The sequence below is a fragment of the Oryctolagus cuniculus genome, chromosome 18 (genome assembly GCF_051225735.1).
Source record: "Oryctolagus cuniculus isolate XC-2025 breed Fujian yellow rabbit chromosome 18, ASM5122573v1, whole genome shotgun sequence".
NCBI lineage: Eukaryota > Metazoa > Chordata > Mammalia > Lagomorpha > Leporidae > Oryctolagus > Oryctolagus cuniculus.
Genome location: NC_142884.1, coordinates 48,077,234 through 48,093,575, shown reverse-complemented (window position 1 = coordinate 48,093,575; position 16,342 = coordinate 48,077,234). Strand labels below are relative to the sequence as shown.

The following is a 16,342-nucleotide window of genomic DNA, read 5'->3' as shown; positions in this document are numbered from 1 at the left end:
TTGTTACACAGCCTGCCAGGGGTCCTAACACTCTGCCCTCCAGACACTCCTCTGACTTCCTTCTCCCACCTTCCTTCCCTCGTTCACTCCACTCCCGTCACCCTGGCTCCCCCTGTGCCTGGACCCCACGTAAGCACGTTTGTACTTCAGGGCCTTTGTACTTGCTGCTCCCTGTCCCTAGAGTTCAGTTCCATCAGAGAGGCACATGGCTCCCTCTGCCCACCGGGATCTCTAAACAGCCTCAGCTCTATTGAGAACAATCCTTTTCCCACGTCCTCCCTCCACCACCCCTCCCCAGGATGCCAGCTTCTGCCCTACTCCAACTACCTTCCCTCTGTTGAGGTCCCAGGGAACTCATGGACAGTAACCTCCCAGAGAGGGGCCTCGGCTGCGCTCCTGGGAGGCTCACCTTTCTGGTGGGCCTAACCCATGCCTTAGCATCACTAGCTGGGTGCTCAGACCTCACCCTGAGGGGTTCAGAGGTGTCACAGGTCAATCTGTGCCCTGGATGAGCCTGAAATGTCCTGGAGAACTCCTGGCTGTCCCTGGTGTGGGGAGCAATCCGGACTGGACTGAGTTACTGGAATTAAGACTTATTCTATGCATCTGCTCTCCCACAATATGGCGCTGGGAGAGAAGTAAACAGCTTCCGCACAGCTGCCTCCAGTTCAGCTAATAAACTGTAGGACTTGCTCCTGATTGGAGGAGAGCAGCGTACTCGGCGTGTGGGCAGCCGAGTTGGGATTGGCGGAGGAGGACTATAAAGGAGGAGAGAGACGGCATGCACCAGGAACATCTAAGGGGAACATCTAGCTGAAGGAACACCTGTGCAGCCCCCGAGAAGAGCCGGCCGACGGTGTGCCGCTCCCCTGCGGAAGTGGGGAATGCGGCCAGGGGGAACTGCCCTTCCACGGAGGTGGAAGGGATAGTAGCCAACCCGGGAAGAACCAGCAGCAAACCCGGGGAGGGCCGAGCAGACGAAAGAACAGCGCAGGGTCCTGTGTCGTTCCTCCACGAAGAGGGGGAGCGACATAATGGTGCCGTGACTCGGATATGAAGCCTAGGCAGGGCTTAGTGTCGTTCCTCCACGAAGAGGGGGAGCGACATAATGGTGCCGTGACTCGGATATGAAGCCTAGGCAGGGCTTAGTGTCGTTCCTCCACGAAGAGGGGGAGCGACACCTGGCTTCTCTGTCCTCCTGGGTGATCTAACCACCAACGGGGCAGAGTTAGCTGCCCCTGGGTCACCCTCATAAATCCCAGCCAGAAGTAGAAAGACCTTGGAGAAGAGCTACTTGTTCCAGCACTTGCCAGAGAAGGAGCCACAGGCTCTGGACTCTGGGGTCAGAGTGCAGAAATGCTGAGTGTGTAAGGGCTCTGAGAAGCCCTGCAAAGGGACTCGGCTGGACGGTTTGTCCAACCTTTCTCCAACACACGTAACCGCATGTGAGCCTGCCTGGAGTCCCAGGGCCAATGCTGAGAAAGCCTGGCTGCCGGCCCCGCCTTCATTTCACAGGAGGAAAACCTGAGTGCCAGAGAGGGGAAGGGACTTGTGCAAGGTCACAGAGCTGAGACGAGAGGCCACCTGCCCAGCTTTTCCCTGGTACCCTTGTGACTTGATGCCCAATACAGACAAGTACTAGCTGTGGAAGGGAACAACTGTGCCCACTCCTGGAGTTCACCTCGAAGGCGGCAGATCTGGGAAACAGAGAGAGCACTGGGACCTTTCTGCCAAAACCCAGCATTTATTGAGTGCTTACTGTATGTGAAACACAAGGACCACAACTCTGCCCGGCAAAGAAGCTCCATTTTACAGAAAAGGAAACTGAGTCTTGGCCAGGTGACCTGACTTGTCCACAGCCACATGGTTAAAAACTCTTGCAACTGAGATTCCCATGGAAAACGTCTTAGCACCCTTGTCCTGGGCCTCCAGGTTGCCACGCCTCTTTGGGAGCAGTGGCCTCGCCCCAGTCTCCCCTGGGACCTTCCCATGCACCTGGAATCAAGAATTCAGCACGCCCTCCTTGGTGAACCCTTCCACCTTGCTGCCCCAGCACTGTCTTACCTGTCCCAGAGGAAAGGAGGAATGGGGGAAGTCAGGTGACCTGGGGCAGGGTCCGGGCTTGCTCTGAAGACCCCCATCCTCCCTTGTGGCTCGGGCGGGGCTTTTCAAGAATTAAAGGCAGAGGAGCTGGAGGAGGACAAGCGTCCCTTGGCCATGGGGTCTGTCTTCTCTGTTCCAGGCAAAGGAGCCTCCCTGACAAGCTCTTGGCTTTGGACCCTGCGGAAGGGAGTATGGCAGAAAGATTGATCCCCCATAAATCAGTACCGTGCAGCCTAACAAGTAATTATGTGATTGCAACAAGTGCTGTCAGAAGGGGCAGCCCGCGGCCTGCACTCCTCCCTTCATCCAGCACATCAGATGGTTTATATTTTTCCAAACAAAAATAAATCGTCAAAATTCATGAAACAGAAAATGAAGCCCCAGCTCTGGAAGGAACAGGTTGAGAAGAAGGGGTAGCAGCCACAACTGGCTCCAGAGGAAATGAGGGAATGAGGCAGGCCACCCCGCGCCTGCCGGCTTCTTCACCCTGCTCCCTGCCTCCCACCCTCCACACTTCCCCCTCCCCAACCCGGCCAGCGCCATGGCTGCCACAGCGTCCCCACCTACCCTAGCTGCCCTCATCCAACCCACCCCGTTGCCGCTCCTGCAGCACCTGGTAGTTGTTGTCTCTTCTGGAAGGCTGATCTTTTTTTTTTTTTTTTTTTTGGGGGGGGGGGTCATGGATTTTTTTTTACGTTAATTTAATGAAAATATTAGTTAGCCCAATGACTGAGTTTCTCGGCATCCACTTGTCCTGACTGAAGTCACCTCTATCTAACTCTGGCTGATGGAGCAGATGCATTTGTCACCAGATGACCAAACCTTGGATGCGTGCAGAGTATTGCTGGGTTAGAGGCTACAGGTGAGGGGGCTGGGAGTGGACAGGGAGGAGCTGAGAGCACTGTGGGTCCAGACTACCCCCAGAACCCTCCCAGGGACTCACTGGGCAGGAGAGTGTCAGGTAAGGACGCCGCTCCCCCAGGCCACCCACACTGACTCAGCTCTCCCATGTGGGCACACTACGCTGAGTGCTTTACATGTTTTTATACAGTAATCTCCCCTGATTCCATGAATAGGCACCACATGAAATTGCCATGAATTGGCTATTTTTTACTTACTCTGACAGCAATTTCATGTGGTTTAGTCTCAGAGTGACTACTCCCATTTTGCTGCTGAGTAACCTAAGGCACAAAGAGGTGAAGTCCCCGGGTGATGGAGCCAGGATTCCAACCTGGGCAATTTGCACCAGGCTGTGCTGTGACTCACTTCCCCTGCTCCCGCCTCCTCACTCTCCAGACAGCAGCAAGCTTTGTTCTGTAAGAAGGATGGCTGGTCTGACGGGTCAGAGAACTGCCCAGGTGCCTGACCAACTTGGGACAGGGCTCACCGATGCTTCCGGCAGCAGCCCGTGGGATTTGTGGCCCCAGGTGTCTCTGTGCATGGGAGGTGGTGGTGGAAATGAATACACCCATGTCTCAGTGGGTGCGGCTCACTACGGACAGGGAACTGCAGGGAATGGGGTGGGGGGCTCATTTACTTCTGGAGGTCCTTGGCACCCTCTGGGTGCAGATCCAAAGAGGTATTGAACCTAGCAGGCAAAGATGCCAACCCAGAGCTGAATGATGAACCCAGGCACAGGACCAGGGTTCGAGCTGTGAGCGCAGAAGGCTCAGATCTAGGCACTGTTTTTACTGTCATTTCTAACTCCACCATCTTTGCCCTGACAATGAGCAACCAACCCCCAAGAAGCCCTGGCTGTTCTCGGGCCCTGAGAAGCACAAGAGACCTGTGATGGTTGATTTTGATGAAACAGGATTTCCAGATTCCTGGGAGAGATCAGCATTTGAAATGGCCGACTTGGAGTAAGCAGAATGCTCTTCCCAAAGTTGGGGGCATCAGCCAGTTCATTGAGGGCCTACACAGAATACAAGAAATTTCTCTGTCTGTCCAGTCATGCATCACTTAGTGACAGGAATGCATTCTGAAGAACACTCTGCTGGGTGATGTTGTCACGGGGGACACATCACTGTGTCCTTCCCCAAACCTCGCTGGTGTAGCCTACTACACCCTCAGGCTGCACTGTGGAGCCTATTGCTCCTGGGCTACAAACCTGTGCAGCATGCTACTATGCTGAATCCATAGGCAACTATAGCGCAATGGTAAATGTGTGTGTCTCCGCATATAAAAGTATGGTAAAAGTAAATCCTAGATAACAGGATTGTTTTCAGTTTCATTATCATCTTATAGGATCACCATCACATATGTGGTCCACCATTGACCATATTCTGCCACACATGGCCATATTTAGTCATGAGCTCTTTGTCAGGAGAGCTCTCACTTAGCTGCCACACACCCACAGCCACCTGGGTGCAAACCGGTGAGCATGAGATGGTTCAAACAATCTGTCCCTGAGCCCCCAAGGGACATCTGGGCCCAAGAACGCTTGAATGGGATGCATGGCAGCCTCACCAACCCTCCCCGTTAGGGTCATTTCAGATGTCATGGCTACCACCGGGCCCCTGCCTGTAGCCCCAGAGAGCAGAGTCAACATGAAACAAAAGTGCAAATCCACAATTGCCTTCCCACCTTCCTTCTCCCCCCACGGCGGCAGATGGATGACCCGAGCAGGACTTAGGGAGTTAATATCGGAAGCTCCTCTCCTAGTAGCACCAGCTCCCCTGCTGCTGTCTTTTGTGCAAGTTTAATAAAATAAATTTTGAATATCAATCAAGCACGTTCTCTTTTTCTTGGCATGTCCCAGCCCTGCTCCATGCCTCTCTTGCAGAAGTCATGCTACAGACAGATCACTTTTCTGCACATCATTGATGTGGTGCCACAAGGGCTGCAGCTGATTTGCTAAAATGCTCCAAAGGTATTCAAATTTCTTTAAAGAAGAAATTCAATTTATGTGCATTTATATTACAATGTCTGTCAGGAAGAAAGGTTATAATCACCAGCATATTTTAGATTTACATTTTCTTCTGTACATGAGGTAATGGTATTAGAGGGAAACTCTGAAGCTTAGAGTTGAATTGGACGCATGGCCCTATTTTCATTGCTGCTAAAAGCATGTTTTTGAAGTCCTTGAGGAAAGCATATGTTAGCATATGTTAGGGAAATATCAAGAACAGGAGGCTGGGTGGCTGCGAGTTTAAAACATTTGTCTTTCCTCCTGGCCTCTGCATGTGCAGCACAGACAGGCCGTTCCCCAGTGCCCTGCCTCTTGGGAAACTGTTTGAGGTCCCAGCACCTGACACCGCCTCAGGACAGAGTTCAGACTGAATGGCCAGGGTCCAAGGGCATGGAATGTCCAGTGAGGGCAGCAAGAGGTAAACCACTAACTCACCCACAAAGCAGTCCTTGGACCTGGGTACTTTTAAATGACTTCCAGTGCTTTGTGTTGGAAAACTGTATCCATCAAGGATGACCAGGAGGCTTTATCCAACTGAAGGGCTGTACAAGCAGGATGGCAGACGCCAGCTTCATGGAAACAAAAGCCCGGAAGTCTCCTTTCCTGTCCAAGCTCCAAAGGTGGTAACGGGAAAAGCCAGGGTTTCTACCCAGCAGATTTGGGTCTATGGTCCTTGGTATTAATTCAACTCCCTTGGGCCTTCTGGATGGAGACCACACTCAGATTTGTTGGGCCACACTCCCTAAACAACGTCCTGTGGTATTTGAGGAGGCAAATGTCCCTCTGTGATAATGACCAGACCCCAGCATTTCACACCTCTGCTCCGTAGCAGAGACTCAGCTGCCTGGCCTCACAGCTTCTAACCCGTGCATAAAAACATCTGGGCAAAGAGAGCAGGACAACATTTCCCCAACTTCTCTCCTATGATTAAAAAAAATATTTTATTGAGGCCAGTGTTGCAGCACAGTGGATTAAGCTGCCATTTGTAACACTGGCACCCCGTCCCGGAGTGCCAGCTCAAGCTTCTGATCCAGCCTCCTGCTGAATGCACCCTGGAAAAGCAGCAGACAATGGCTCAAGAACTTGGGCCTCTGCCACCCATGTGGGAGATCTGGATGGCGTTCCTGGCTCCTGACTCTCCCTCCCCCTCAAGGAAGGACACATGGATTGGCTTAAAGCAACAATAATTTGATCTTTCTCCCTGTTCCTTGGGTTAGCTGGACAGTTCCTCTGTGGACTCTGCCTGGACTCAGTCATGCCATGGAGGTCAAATGCAGGGTCAGGTGGGCCTGGAAGGGTCCCAGATGGCCTCATGCACACATCTGCTGCCTGCTGCAGTGCCCATGTCCCTGTGTTGAGCCCCTCACCCTCTGGAAGGTGGACGGGCTTCTTCATGGGACTCACCTGGGCAGTGTTCCCAGGGGGCCTCTGCAGGAGCCACAAGGCTTCCTAAGGCCTAGGCCCCAGACTCACTCACCCTCACCTTCTTCTTTAATTTTCTAAGATTTATTTCTTTGGAATTCAGAGTGAGAGACAGAGATGGAGAGAGAGAGAGAGGTCTTCCACCCCCGAATGGCTGCAACAGCCACATCTGGGCCAGGCCAGAAGCCAGGAACTCTGAGTCTCCCACATAGGTGGCAGGGGACCAAGTAAATGGGCATCTCTCACTGCTTCGCCAGGCACATGAGCAGGAAGCAAGATCAGAAGCAGAGCAGCCGGACTCAAACTGGCACTCCAATTTGGAAATGCCAGCATCACAAGGAGTAACTTAACCCACTGTGCCACCACACCAGCCCCCAAATTTATTTTTATTGTGGTAAAATGCATATAAAAACTAAAATTGACCCCTTCAGCCAATTTTAAGTGTTCAGTTCAATGGCATCAAATACACACACTTTGTACAAGCATCACCATTGTCCATCTATAGCACTCTTCCCTCTTCCCAGATTGACCCTCTCTTCCCATCAGAGTAACTCTCCCCACCCCCACACTCCAGCCCCTGGTAACCACCATTGCAACTGTCCTTTTGTGACTGTTTTTTTCACTTAGCACATTGTCTTCAATATTCATCTGTGTGGTAGCTTTAATCAAAACTCCCCTCCTTTTCAAAAGCTGAATAATATTCTATTGTATGGATAGTCCGCATATTTTCCCATCCACCTGCCAAGAGGCACTTCGGTTATTTAATCCAGCCTCCCTTCTTCCAAGTTCAATGGGTAAAGCAAGCCCTGAGGGGCCAGTGTTGTGGTGCAATGGGTTAAGCTGCCACTTTCTGTGCTCACGTCCCATACCAGAGTGCAGGTTCAAGTCCTGGCTACTTCACTTCCTATCCAGCTCCCTGCTAATGCCTGGGAAAGCAGCAGAAGATGGCCCATGTGCTTGGGTCCCTGCACCCACATGGGAGACCCAGAAGAAACTCCTGGCTCCTGGCTTCAGACTGGCGCAGCCCTGGCTGCTGCAGGCACTTGGGGAGTGAATCAGTGGATGGAAAATTTCTCTTTTTCTTTTTCTTTCTTTCTTTCTCTCTCTCTCTCTCTCTCTCTCTTGTGTGTGTGTGTGCTTATTTGTGTGTCACTCTGCCTTTTAAATAAATCCTAAAAAAAAAAAAAAAAAAAAAAAGGCAAGCCCCAAGGTCAGCCCTGACACACAGACTTTCCCAACTGCAGGAAGGACCAACAGCACTGCATTTTTAAGGTGTAAGAACACAGAAAGTCCTGACTCCCTGAGAGCTCATTGTAGAATTCAGATCCACTATGGAAGTCAGCAAGAACACCAACCTGCAAAAAGATCTTGACAGGCGCACCATGAAATCCACCTGGTTATGAGTGCAAGGCCCAGAACACTGGCTCACAGAATAACTAACTAAGGATGGGGACACTGAGGGAGGTTGCGACCCATAGATCTGGATGGAAGAACCTCTGCTTCCTTTCAATTCACAGTTGTAATGAGTTCAGCACTGGGCTCATGAGTTGGTACAAACAGGCTCTGTGTGACGAGTTTAATGATCTGCAGAGTGGATGAAACAGAATGATTCGGAGTAGAATGAAATCAGGGGCCCTGAATCCCAGTCTCCTGCAACCACCAAAAAGAAACTGGGGGTTCGCTCTGTCTTCTCTATGCTCGAGCTCCCCTCGTCGTAAGATGGAAATCACGGCATCTGTCTTGTGAACAGACGAGGAACTCATGTTTGTAAAGTCACTGTCTAAAAAGGAAGAGCATTATGCGGCGCTCCTTCCTCCTGCCCCAGTGACGGCTTTCAAGTGCCCGCACACTGTCTGGTTCTCCCTTTCTCCCATCTGGGGTCATTGACAATGGTCTTGTCTTTGCTTGATCTGAGTCCCCTCTGAAGTACAGCCAGGAGCCCCCCAAAGACTAAAGAGCTGAGTTTACCAGGGTGCTTCCTGGTACATTTCTATTTCAAAGTACACCGCGGGGTCTTAATGCATGTTAAACAGTAACACTGGCCACAGCAGACGCGGCCAGCTGCCCCTGCCTCCCCTTCCTGTCCCTCCTGCCCATGGCGGATGAACAGAGGCCCACAGGGCAGCGGGAAGGCAGGCTGCTTTGTCCCTAGAGCCCCAGTTACAGGATCCTCACTTCCCTGAACCTCAATCTCTTCATCTGCAAAACGAGGGTGACTCATGGCCAGGATCAGGGTGGGATGAGTGAGCCTGGGTCATGAAAGGACAGGAAAGGATGGTGTCTTTATTAAAATTTTGATAATTTGTTTACAATAAAGTTTTCTGGGGGGCTGGCACTGTGGCATAACGGATTAAGTAGCCACCTGCAGTGCTGGCATCCCATATGGGCACCAGTTTGAGTCCCGGCTGCTCCACTTCTGATCCAGCTCCCTGCTGATGCACCTAGGAAAGCAGCAGAGGATGGGCCCCTGCACCCATGTGGGAGACCCTGAGGAAGCTCCAGACTCCTGGCTTCAGCCTGGCCCACCCTTGGCCATTGCTGCCATTTGGGGAGGGAAACATGAATGGAAGATCACTCTATCTCTCCCTCTCTGTCTGTAACTGTCTTTCAAATAAAGAGTCAGTCTTTTTTTTATTTTTAAGGGGGGAATTTGTTTTAAAAACCATGAAGTTTTTTCATTAACCTTGACTTTTTTAATTGTAGCAAAATATTCTCTTTATTGCGCTTTCTTGGTGTCCCTTTAAGATCTGCGCCTCTCTTGCTTCCCTCTAGTCCTCGCTCTGGCTAAGGGCAAGGCTAGCATGGAGGTGCCACTCAGTGGTGGACATGCAGCCAGTGCCCCTCACAGGTGAGCTGCAGTTACCCCTATTTCAGTCATCACACCCATCCCTCTGCCTGGACCAGGGAACTGAGGTTGTGAGAGGTCACGAGGTCTACCCAAGGTCACCCAGGGGTTAAACATGGGTCCCTGTCACCCATTTCCCTTAGTGCAGAGCCGCGGTTTCAGGGACATGGACAGTCATTGGGAGGGCAAGTGAGAGTGCCCTCTTTTTTCCATGCTAGAAGGCATTTCTCATTTTATCTTGCTGTCCCCAGGAACAGGCTCTGTCCAGGAAAAGCCACGGTGTCCCGCCCTCCAGCCACCTTCCTACAGCTCTCCAGACTCAGGCCACGTGTGGCCATCTTCTCTTTCCTTCCATGATGCCGGTTGTTGGATCACAGTAGTTGTCATTGACATGTGATTTTTTTAAAAAATATTTATTTATTTATTTTGAAGTCAGAGTTAGAGAGAGAGAGAGATCTTCCATCTGCTGGTTCACTTCCCAGATGGCTACAATGACCAGGACTGGGCCAGGCCAAAGCCAGGAGCCAGTAGTTTCTTTCAGGTCTCCCACATGGGAAGCAGGTGACCAAGCTCTTGGGCCATCTTTCACTGCTTTTCCCAGGCCATTAGCAGGGAGCTGGATCAGAAGTAGAGCAGCCAGGATACAAACTCATGCCCCTATGGGATGCTGGCATTGCAGGCAGTGGCTTTACCTGCTACGCCACAGCGCCGGCCCCAGCACGTGACTCCTGAGCGAGTCCTGATCTCTCCCACCAGGCTGGGCCTGAGGCTCCTCCTGTCCAGTTCATACTCCATCCCTGCTGCCTGGAACAGAACCTGGCTCAGAGCAGACGCATGATGGTGATGAGGGGACGCAGGAGCACAGGGGCACAGGAATGAGAACATGAGGCTAGCAGAGGGCTGTGCTTGCGGCCAGCACTGCCTTCTGTTTTTTTTTTTCTAAAGATTTATTTATTTATTTGAAAGTCAGAGTTACACAGAGAGAGGCAGAGGCAGAGGCAGAGAGAGAGAGGTCTTCCATTCCATGGTTCACTCCCCAGATGGCCGCAACAGCTGGAGCTGCACCGATCTAAAGCCAGGAGCCAGGAGCTTCTTCCGGGTCTCCCATGCAGGTGCAAGGGCCCAAGCACTTGGGCCATTTTCTACTGCTTTCCCAGGCCATAGCAGAGAGCTGGATCAGAAGTGGAGCAGCCAGGACTTGAACTGCTGCCCATATGGGATGCCGGCACTTCAGGCCAGGGCGTTAACCCACTGCACCACAGCACTGGCCCCAGCACTGCCTTTTAAGTGTCAGGCTTCTCAGCTGCTCACCTGTCAATCACAACACCTCCATTACAAGTGACTTTAAGGACAGAAGTGTCAAACACCAAAGCCAATGCCTGACAAATAGAATTTGCTCAATAAATGGTAACTTGGATTATTTATTTATTTAAAAGACAGAGTAACAGAGAGAAGCCAGGAGCCAAGAACTCCATCCTGGTCTCTCATGAGGGTGACAGAGATTCAAATATTTAGGCCATCTTCTGATGCTTTCTCGGGTACAACAGCTGGGACCTGGATAGAAAGCAGAGCAGCCGGGTCTTGAACCAGTGCCTGTATGAGACACCGGTGTTGTGGGAAGCAGTTTAACCTCATGCACCACAACACTGGCACCAGTAACTTAGATTTTTTTTTCTTTCAAATCCTAGAATGTTGAAGAAGTAGCCAGGGCTTTTTAACAGTGGCAATGTTGATACTTCGGACTGAAGAATTCTTTCTGTTCAGGGCTGTCCTATACCTTGTAGGATGATCAGCAGCATCTGTGGTCACTACCCATCAGAGGCCAGTAGCAACCCCTGGTGACAAACACAAATCCCCGCTGATGGGCAGTACTGCCCCATCACAGGTTGGGAACTTCTGGTGTAGCCCATGGACCCAGGTGTTTTGAAGCAAAAAACGGATGATTCTTACAACGATCCTACTTTCTTGGTACTCTGCAACATTAATGAATCAGGGTTGGGAGAATAAATATTAAACTAATAACAAAGGGGCCGGCACTGCCATATAGTAGGCTAAGCCTCCACCTGCGACACCAGCATCCCATATGGGTGCTGGCTCACATCCCCGCTGCTCTTGTTCTGATCCAGCTCTCTACTTATGGCCTGGGAAAGTAGCGGATAATGGCCCAAGTGTTTGGGCCCCTGCACCCACATGGGAGACCTGGAAGAAGCTCCTGGCTCCTAACCTTGGTTTGGTTCAGCTCTGGCCATTGCAGCCATTAGAAGAGTGAACTAGTGGATGGAAGACCTTTCTTCCTGTCTCTCCCTCTCTCTGTAACTCTACCTGTCAAATAAATAAATAAAATCTTTTTTAAAAAATAAGAAGAAAATCATGGCAACTGTATTACAGTAATACATGACATCAGCCGCTTTCCTATCTGCACCTGATGCTGTAAGCACATCACCGCTTGACAGCATTCTTGCAGGAAACCACTCTGGTTCCATTTTCCAGAAGAGGAAACTGAGGGCCAGAGGGTCAGCTGACTCATGTAGGGCCACACACCAGTGAGGGGCAGACCAGGGAGTGTGCCCAGGTGAGCCAGCCTCCAGCACCTACATCCCCACAACCCCATCTTTGTGTCTTCCAAAAATCCTCCCATCTGCATTCCGCTCCCTTGCGGAGTCATCCGCATCTGAACGCATCTCTCCCCACTTCTCACCCCCAGCCCCCACCAGATGTTTAAGAATGAAAATATCTGGGAAAATGAGCTGCATTTCTAAAAATGCACACCCACATGTCTGGAAGGCTCTTGCACGGGTGATTAAATTAAGAGAAAGTATGCTTGAGCAGACAGAGCCCCGGCCAAATTGAATTCTTGTTCTTCGTGTTGTTTTTGGAGGAAGAACAGGGTCCCCCGTGTAAGGTCAGAGGAGAGGTAAGTCTGTCGGCAAGGCACAGCATGCTGGCTCTTGGGGGCCCGGCTCACAGGATACATCCCCTGCGTTTCATGGCTACAGATCCCACGGGAAAACACCTCCACCAGTGCCATCCAGGGCCATCTGGCCATCCCTCGGCAGGCTCCAGTGACTCACCATCGAAGACGAAGAGTCTTGTCGCCATTACTCGTGGTGCTGTCCCTGGTCCAGCAGCATCAGCATCACCTGAGAGCCTGTTAGAAATTCACGTTCTCGGGCCCCACCCCCACTCCCAAATCAGAAACTCCAGGGGTGGGGCCTGGAAATCAGTGTTTTCATGAGCCCTGCAGGGATTCTGACACCACTGGTCATGATAACACCAGCCTTCGGCACTTTCCTTCAAAGGATTTCCCTTCTGGAAGCAAAGAGCCCCCTTCTAACTCTGGCCAAGACGAATAATTAGGGATTCAAGAAGGAGAAGGGAGCTATCCAAATCTTGGATGCAAATGCAGGTAGAAAGGTAGGGATGGGACAGGAAGAACAGGAAGCGAAAGGTCAATGCCAAGTCAGGACCAGACCCCTCAGAACCCCATTGGCCTTGACAGCAGAGCAAGAGACAGTGTCTCCCTTGGTTTCTGTTCCTTTGGTTCTGCCCACAAAACTGCCAAAGAGATCTTTGTAAGTCACAAGTCAATTACAGCATTCCCTTCTCAGGCTCCAGTTTGCAAATCCCCAGCACAGGAGTTTAAGGCTGGTCCCTGCTGTCTTCCCAACCCCAGCCTCCCACCTAAAGCTGAGTACCCCAAGAGTACTGACCATTTCCAATTCCCACCCTCCCCCCCAACCACTGCACCTGGCTTCCCTGGTCTCCAGACTCGGTTTTGTCATTGCTAACAGACCTGAGCTTATTCACCTCCCTGTGGGTGAGTCTCAGAGGTGCCTGTTCCCAGGAGGTCAATCCTGGCAGTCAGTGGCGGTCTCTGCCACTCGCCGTCAGCCAATGCCAGCACAGAAGATGCCTCTGTTGTCACATCCTAAAGAAGCCCTGATAATTCCCAGGGGGACTTTCTTAATTGCCACCAAGGTTGAGCCTCGAGTAGCAGTGGCCTCACTGTCAAGAGGTTACAACCCATTCTCTAACGAAATGGGGGAAGTGGTACCCAGTCCTTGCTCGTGCCCGATGTGGTGGAAGGCTGAACCAGAGTCTTGGTCAGAAAGCATGGACTTTCCACGGATTCTGCAAAGATTCTCTACTCTCTGACCCAACTATGACAGGTCTTTGCCCAACATCCCAAAGCACACTGCAGAGAAGCTTGGCGAGGTCTCCTCGCTTAAAGCAACACGGGGGATGCTAAGCACTTCTGGAAAACACCCAAGGCGGGACACTTAGCAGCTGGGAGCTCTGAGAGAGGAGTCTCAGGGTGGAGGAGAAGTCAAAGCAGCCAGGAGGGCAAAATCAAGGCAAGCGAGGAGCAGAGCCAGCGCTGTTCCGTGGCGAGGGGGCAGGCTGCGGCACGTGCCAACGTACAGCGAAGAGACACATGTTTCTGCTTTGAGCGATCAGTTTTTACTTTTAACATTGAAGATTAAAATTAAGTGCATTACCATAGATCAGTTTACAGGGATTTGGTACATCTGTTTTGGAAATGTAAAACAAAACTGAGTAACATCATTATATGTATTACCAGAATTGGAGTAGAGTATCAGTAACAGCCCAGGCTGCCTCCACGCTCCCTCCACACTTCGGCATTCCTCGCACTCGGTGGGGAAGATGTTTGGCTGGGGACGGGGAGAGAGAGATGCCCACCAGAAATACTAGGAGGTGCTGAGACACAGTCCAGACTCCCCAGGTGGCAGGCACTGAAGACCAGGCCCCTCCTCAACCACAGTCGGGGACTGAGAGGAGGGGACCGGGTCAACGGTTGATGCTAGAACTCTGAGGGCTCCAGCCATGGCCCTCACGCCTGGCGTGACAAGCCCCAGCATCTCTCTTGCCAAGAGTTTTACACTGACCTCTGAGGTCCAGCCCGAGGGGAGAAGACTGGCAAGTTAGATTATTGCTTCAATAATGAGCGAATGGTTTCTGCTGTGCTATTTACACTGCTCTCTGGGAGAGAAAACAAGTCTTCCAACCGAAGTACTCCAATTTCTACTATTTATCCAAGACTACACGTCTAATCCCATAATAAAACACCGTTCCTGCCCAGAATACACAGTGATTGCCTACAGATGTGCCCAGACCAAAACATCTGCACGCCCACCATGGCCACCGGCTTGATATTTTATCTGTTCAGGATTGGTCATTGAAATGGCTAATTAACTTCTGAAACCTGCAGAGTGCAAATTCCCAGCAGGGAATGAAAAAGGCACGCTGGTGACAGAGTCACAGCATCTTGGATGTGCTGCCCAAGATTGAGGGCCAGGCTGCGCCTGACTTCAAGTAACACCTTGTAGTCTGATGAAGTTTGGCCTCAACAGCATGCCGTCACTGGCACATGAAAATAAAATGCTTTCCTAATGGTGCCTGGCACAGCGTCAGGAAAATACCTCATCTGAATTTTTATTCCACTGACAAATGATGTGCTTCCCTGCCTTTATCTGGCTGCTTATATTAAATATCTGAGTGCAGCAAAGATTTCTTAATTTGCTCGTTTCTCTTGGTCCCATGTAGAATGAGAGCTTAGAATGAAAATGTATCAAGAAGCAAGACAGAAATGTCTTACCTGCTCACGGCAACCCCCTGGAAGTCACTGGGCCCCCTTGGATCATATCACATAATCATCTCAGCTCTGCTTTGATTTGTTTCTCAATCTACTGCTTAAACATGTAACCCAATCACCAAGCCCAACAAGCAGTCTGTTTATGATTACTTTTGATAGAAAGGCTCATAACATCCTGTAATGTGTGTGCATTTGTTATTCCGTTTGGCCACTAGACACTGAAACCAGTGGGGACATTTATTAAAATGCATTCAGCCGCTCTTTAGGATGAGGTTAATGGGGGATTTATGTCTCCGTGTGCACTGCGCACACGGCGGTCATCATGCTTGTTTAGTACTTCGTTCACGTACAAAGTGGTCAGCTATAAAAACCCACGGAGGACAAAGATGGCCTCAGAAAGGCTCAGGCTAGGGAGTGGCTTCTGCAGGCTGGGGCCTAGATGGCAGACCAGATGAGGCAAGCCTCATTTCCTGGTTGCAGGAGGCAGTAGTTGGCTGCCAGTCGCCTGTTTTGATAAACCCAGGCCTGACACCTGCTGAGGGCATCCTGTGCCATCCTGCTCGAACAAGAGGTGCTTTTTTCACCCCACACTCCTGCCTTAGGCTGCTCTAATTCCTTTCTGTCTCATGGCCTTAGCCCCTAGCCTGCAAGGGGGCCAGAGGGCTGGCAGCAGGGCACACATGCAGCTTGGGCTCCTCTAATTTCCCACGCTGACGGTCCCAGCAAGACAGGGATAAAAATTCCAAGCGCCTTCCTCACGGCTGGCCAGGTGTCTGGGCATCAGGCAGAGCATGCCTGCATCCTACATATGTTGGTCGGGGGCTTGCTTCCAAGAGTGGATGTGGCCCAGGAAAGTCCCTGGCAATGGCCCAGCAGCATGCCTGGGAAAAGCTGCCCATTCAGGGAGCTGCTTCCTAGTCAGGGCCACTGTAGGCTAGAGGCCTCCTCCCCTACAGGAACATGGGCCGCTGTGGGGACCTGGGGACAGGCAGGGTCCTCCTGCCTGCTCCATCTCTGCTGGCCCCATGCAAGCAGGAGGCTGCAGAGCTGTGAGGAAGACCACTCCCGTTCTGCAGCTGCTGCAGCTGAGTTTCAAAGGATTGCATCAGATGAGCGAGGCCGGGAGTAGGAGCCAGCAGGGGCAGCCCGAGCTGCTAGCATGTCCCCTCTGAAAATGGCAGGGGCCCCGCCACGCGTCTCCCGGCTTCCTCTAGTTATCTAGTCAGTCTCTTTTACAGCGGCTTCTGGGCTAACTGTCCTTTAACTGCTTCCTGCCTTGCCCACCCTGAGATGCACCTGGAACCACAGGTTGGAGATGGTCACCATGACAGGTGAGGACACAGGCGTGCAGGAAGATGGGTAAAATCACCAGTGCCAGGAAGGGAACCGGAGCGCCACGTGACAGCTGTCTGACACTCAGTTACAATGCCAAACGCTTTTCTTCTCG

The 16,342-nt window shown here is 51.5% G+C and overlaps 1 long non-coding RNA gene across 2 annotated transcripts in view; it reads right to left on the bottom strand.

Moving 5' to 3' along the window:
- Window positions 1-16,342, bottom strand: part of LOC149120954 (uncharacterized) — a 39,831-nt gene that overhangs the window by 11,348 nt on the left and 12,141 nt on the right. For both annotated transcript variants that reach the window (XR_016225147.1, XR_016225146.1), the window contains exon 2: window positions 2,065-2,280. This is a non-coding gene — a long non-coding RNA (uncharacterized LOC149120954). The remainder of the gene's footprint in view (window positions 1-2,064; window positions 2,281-16,342) is intronic.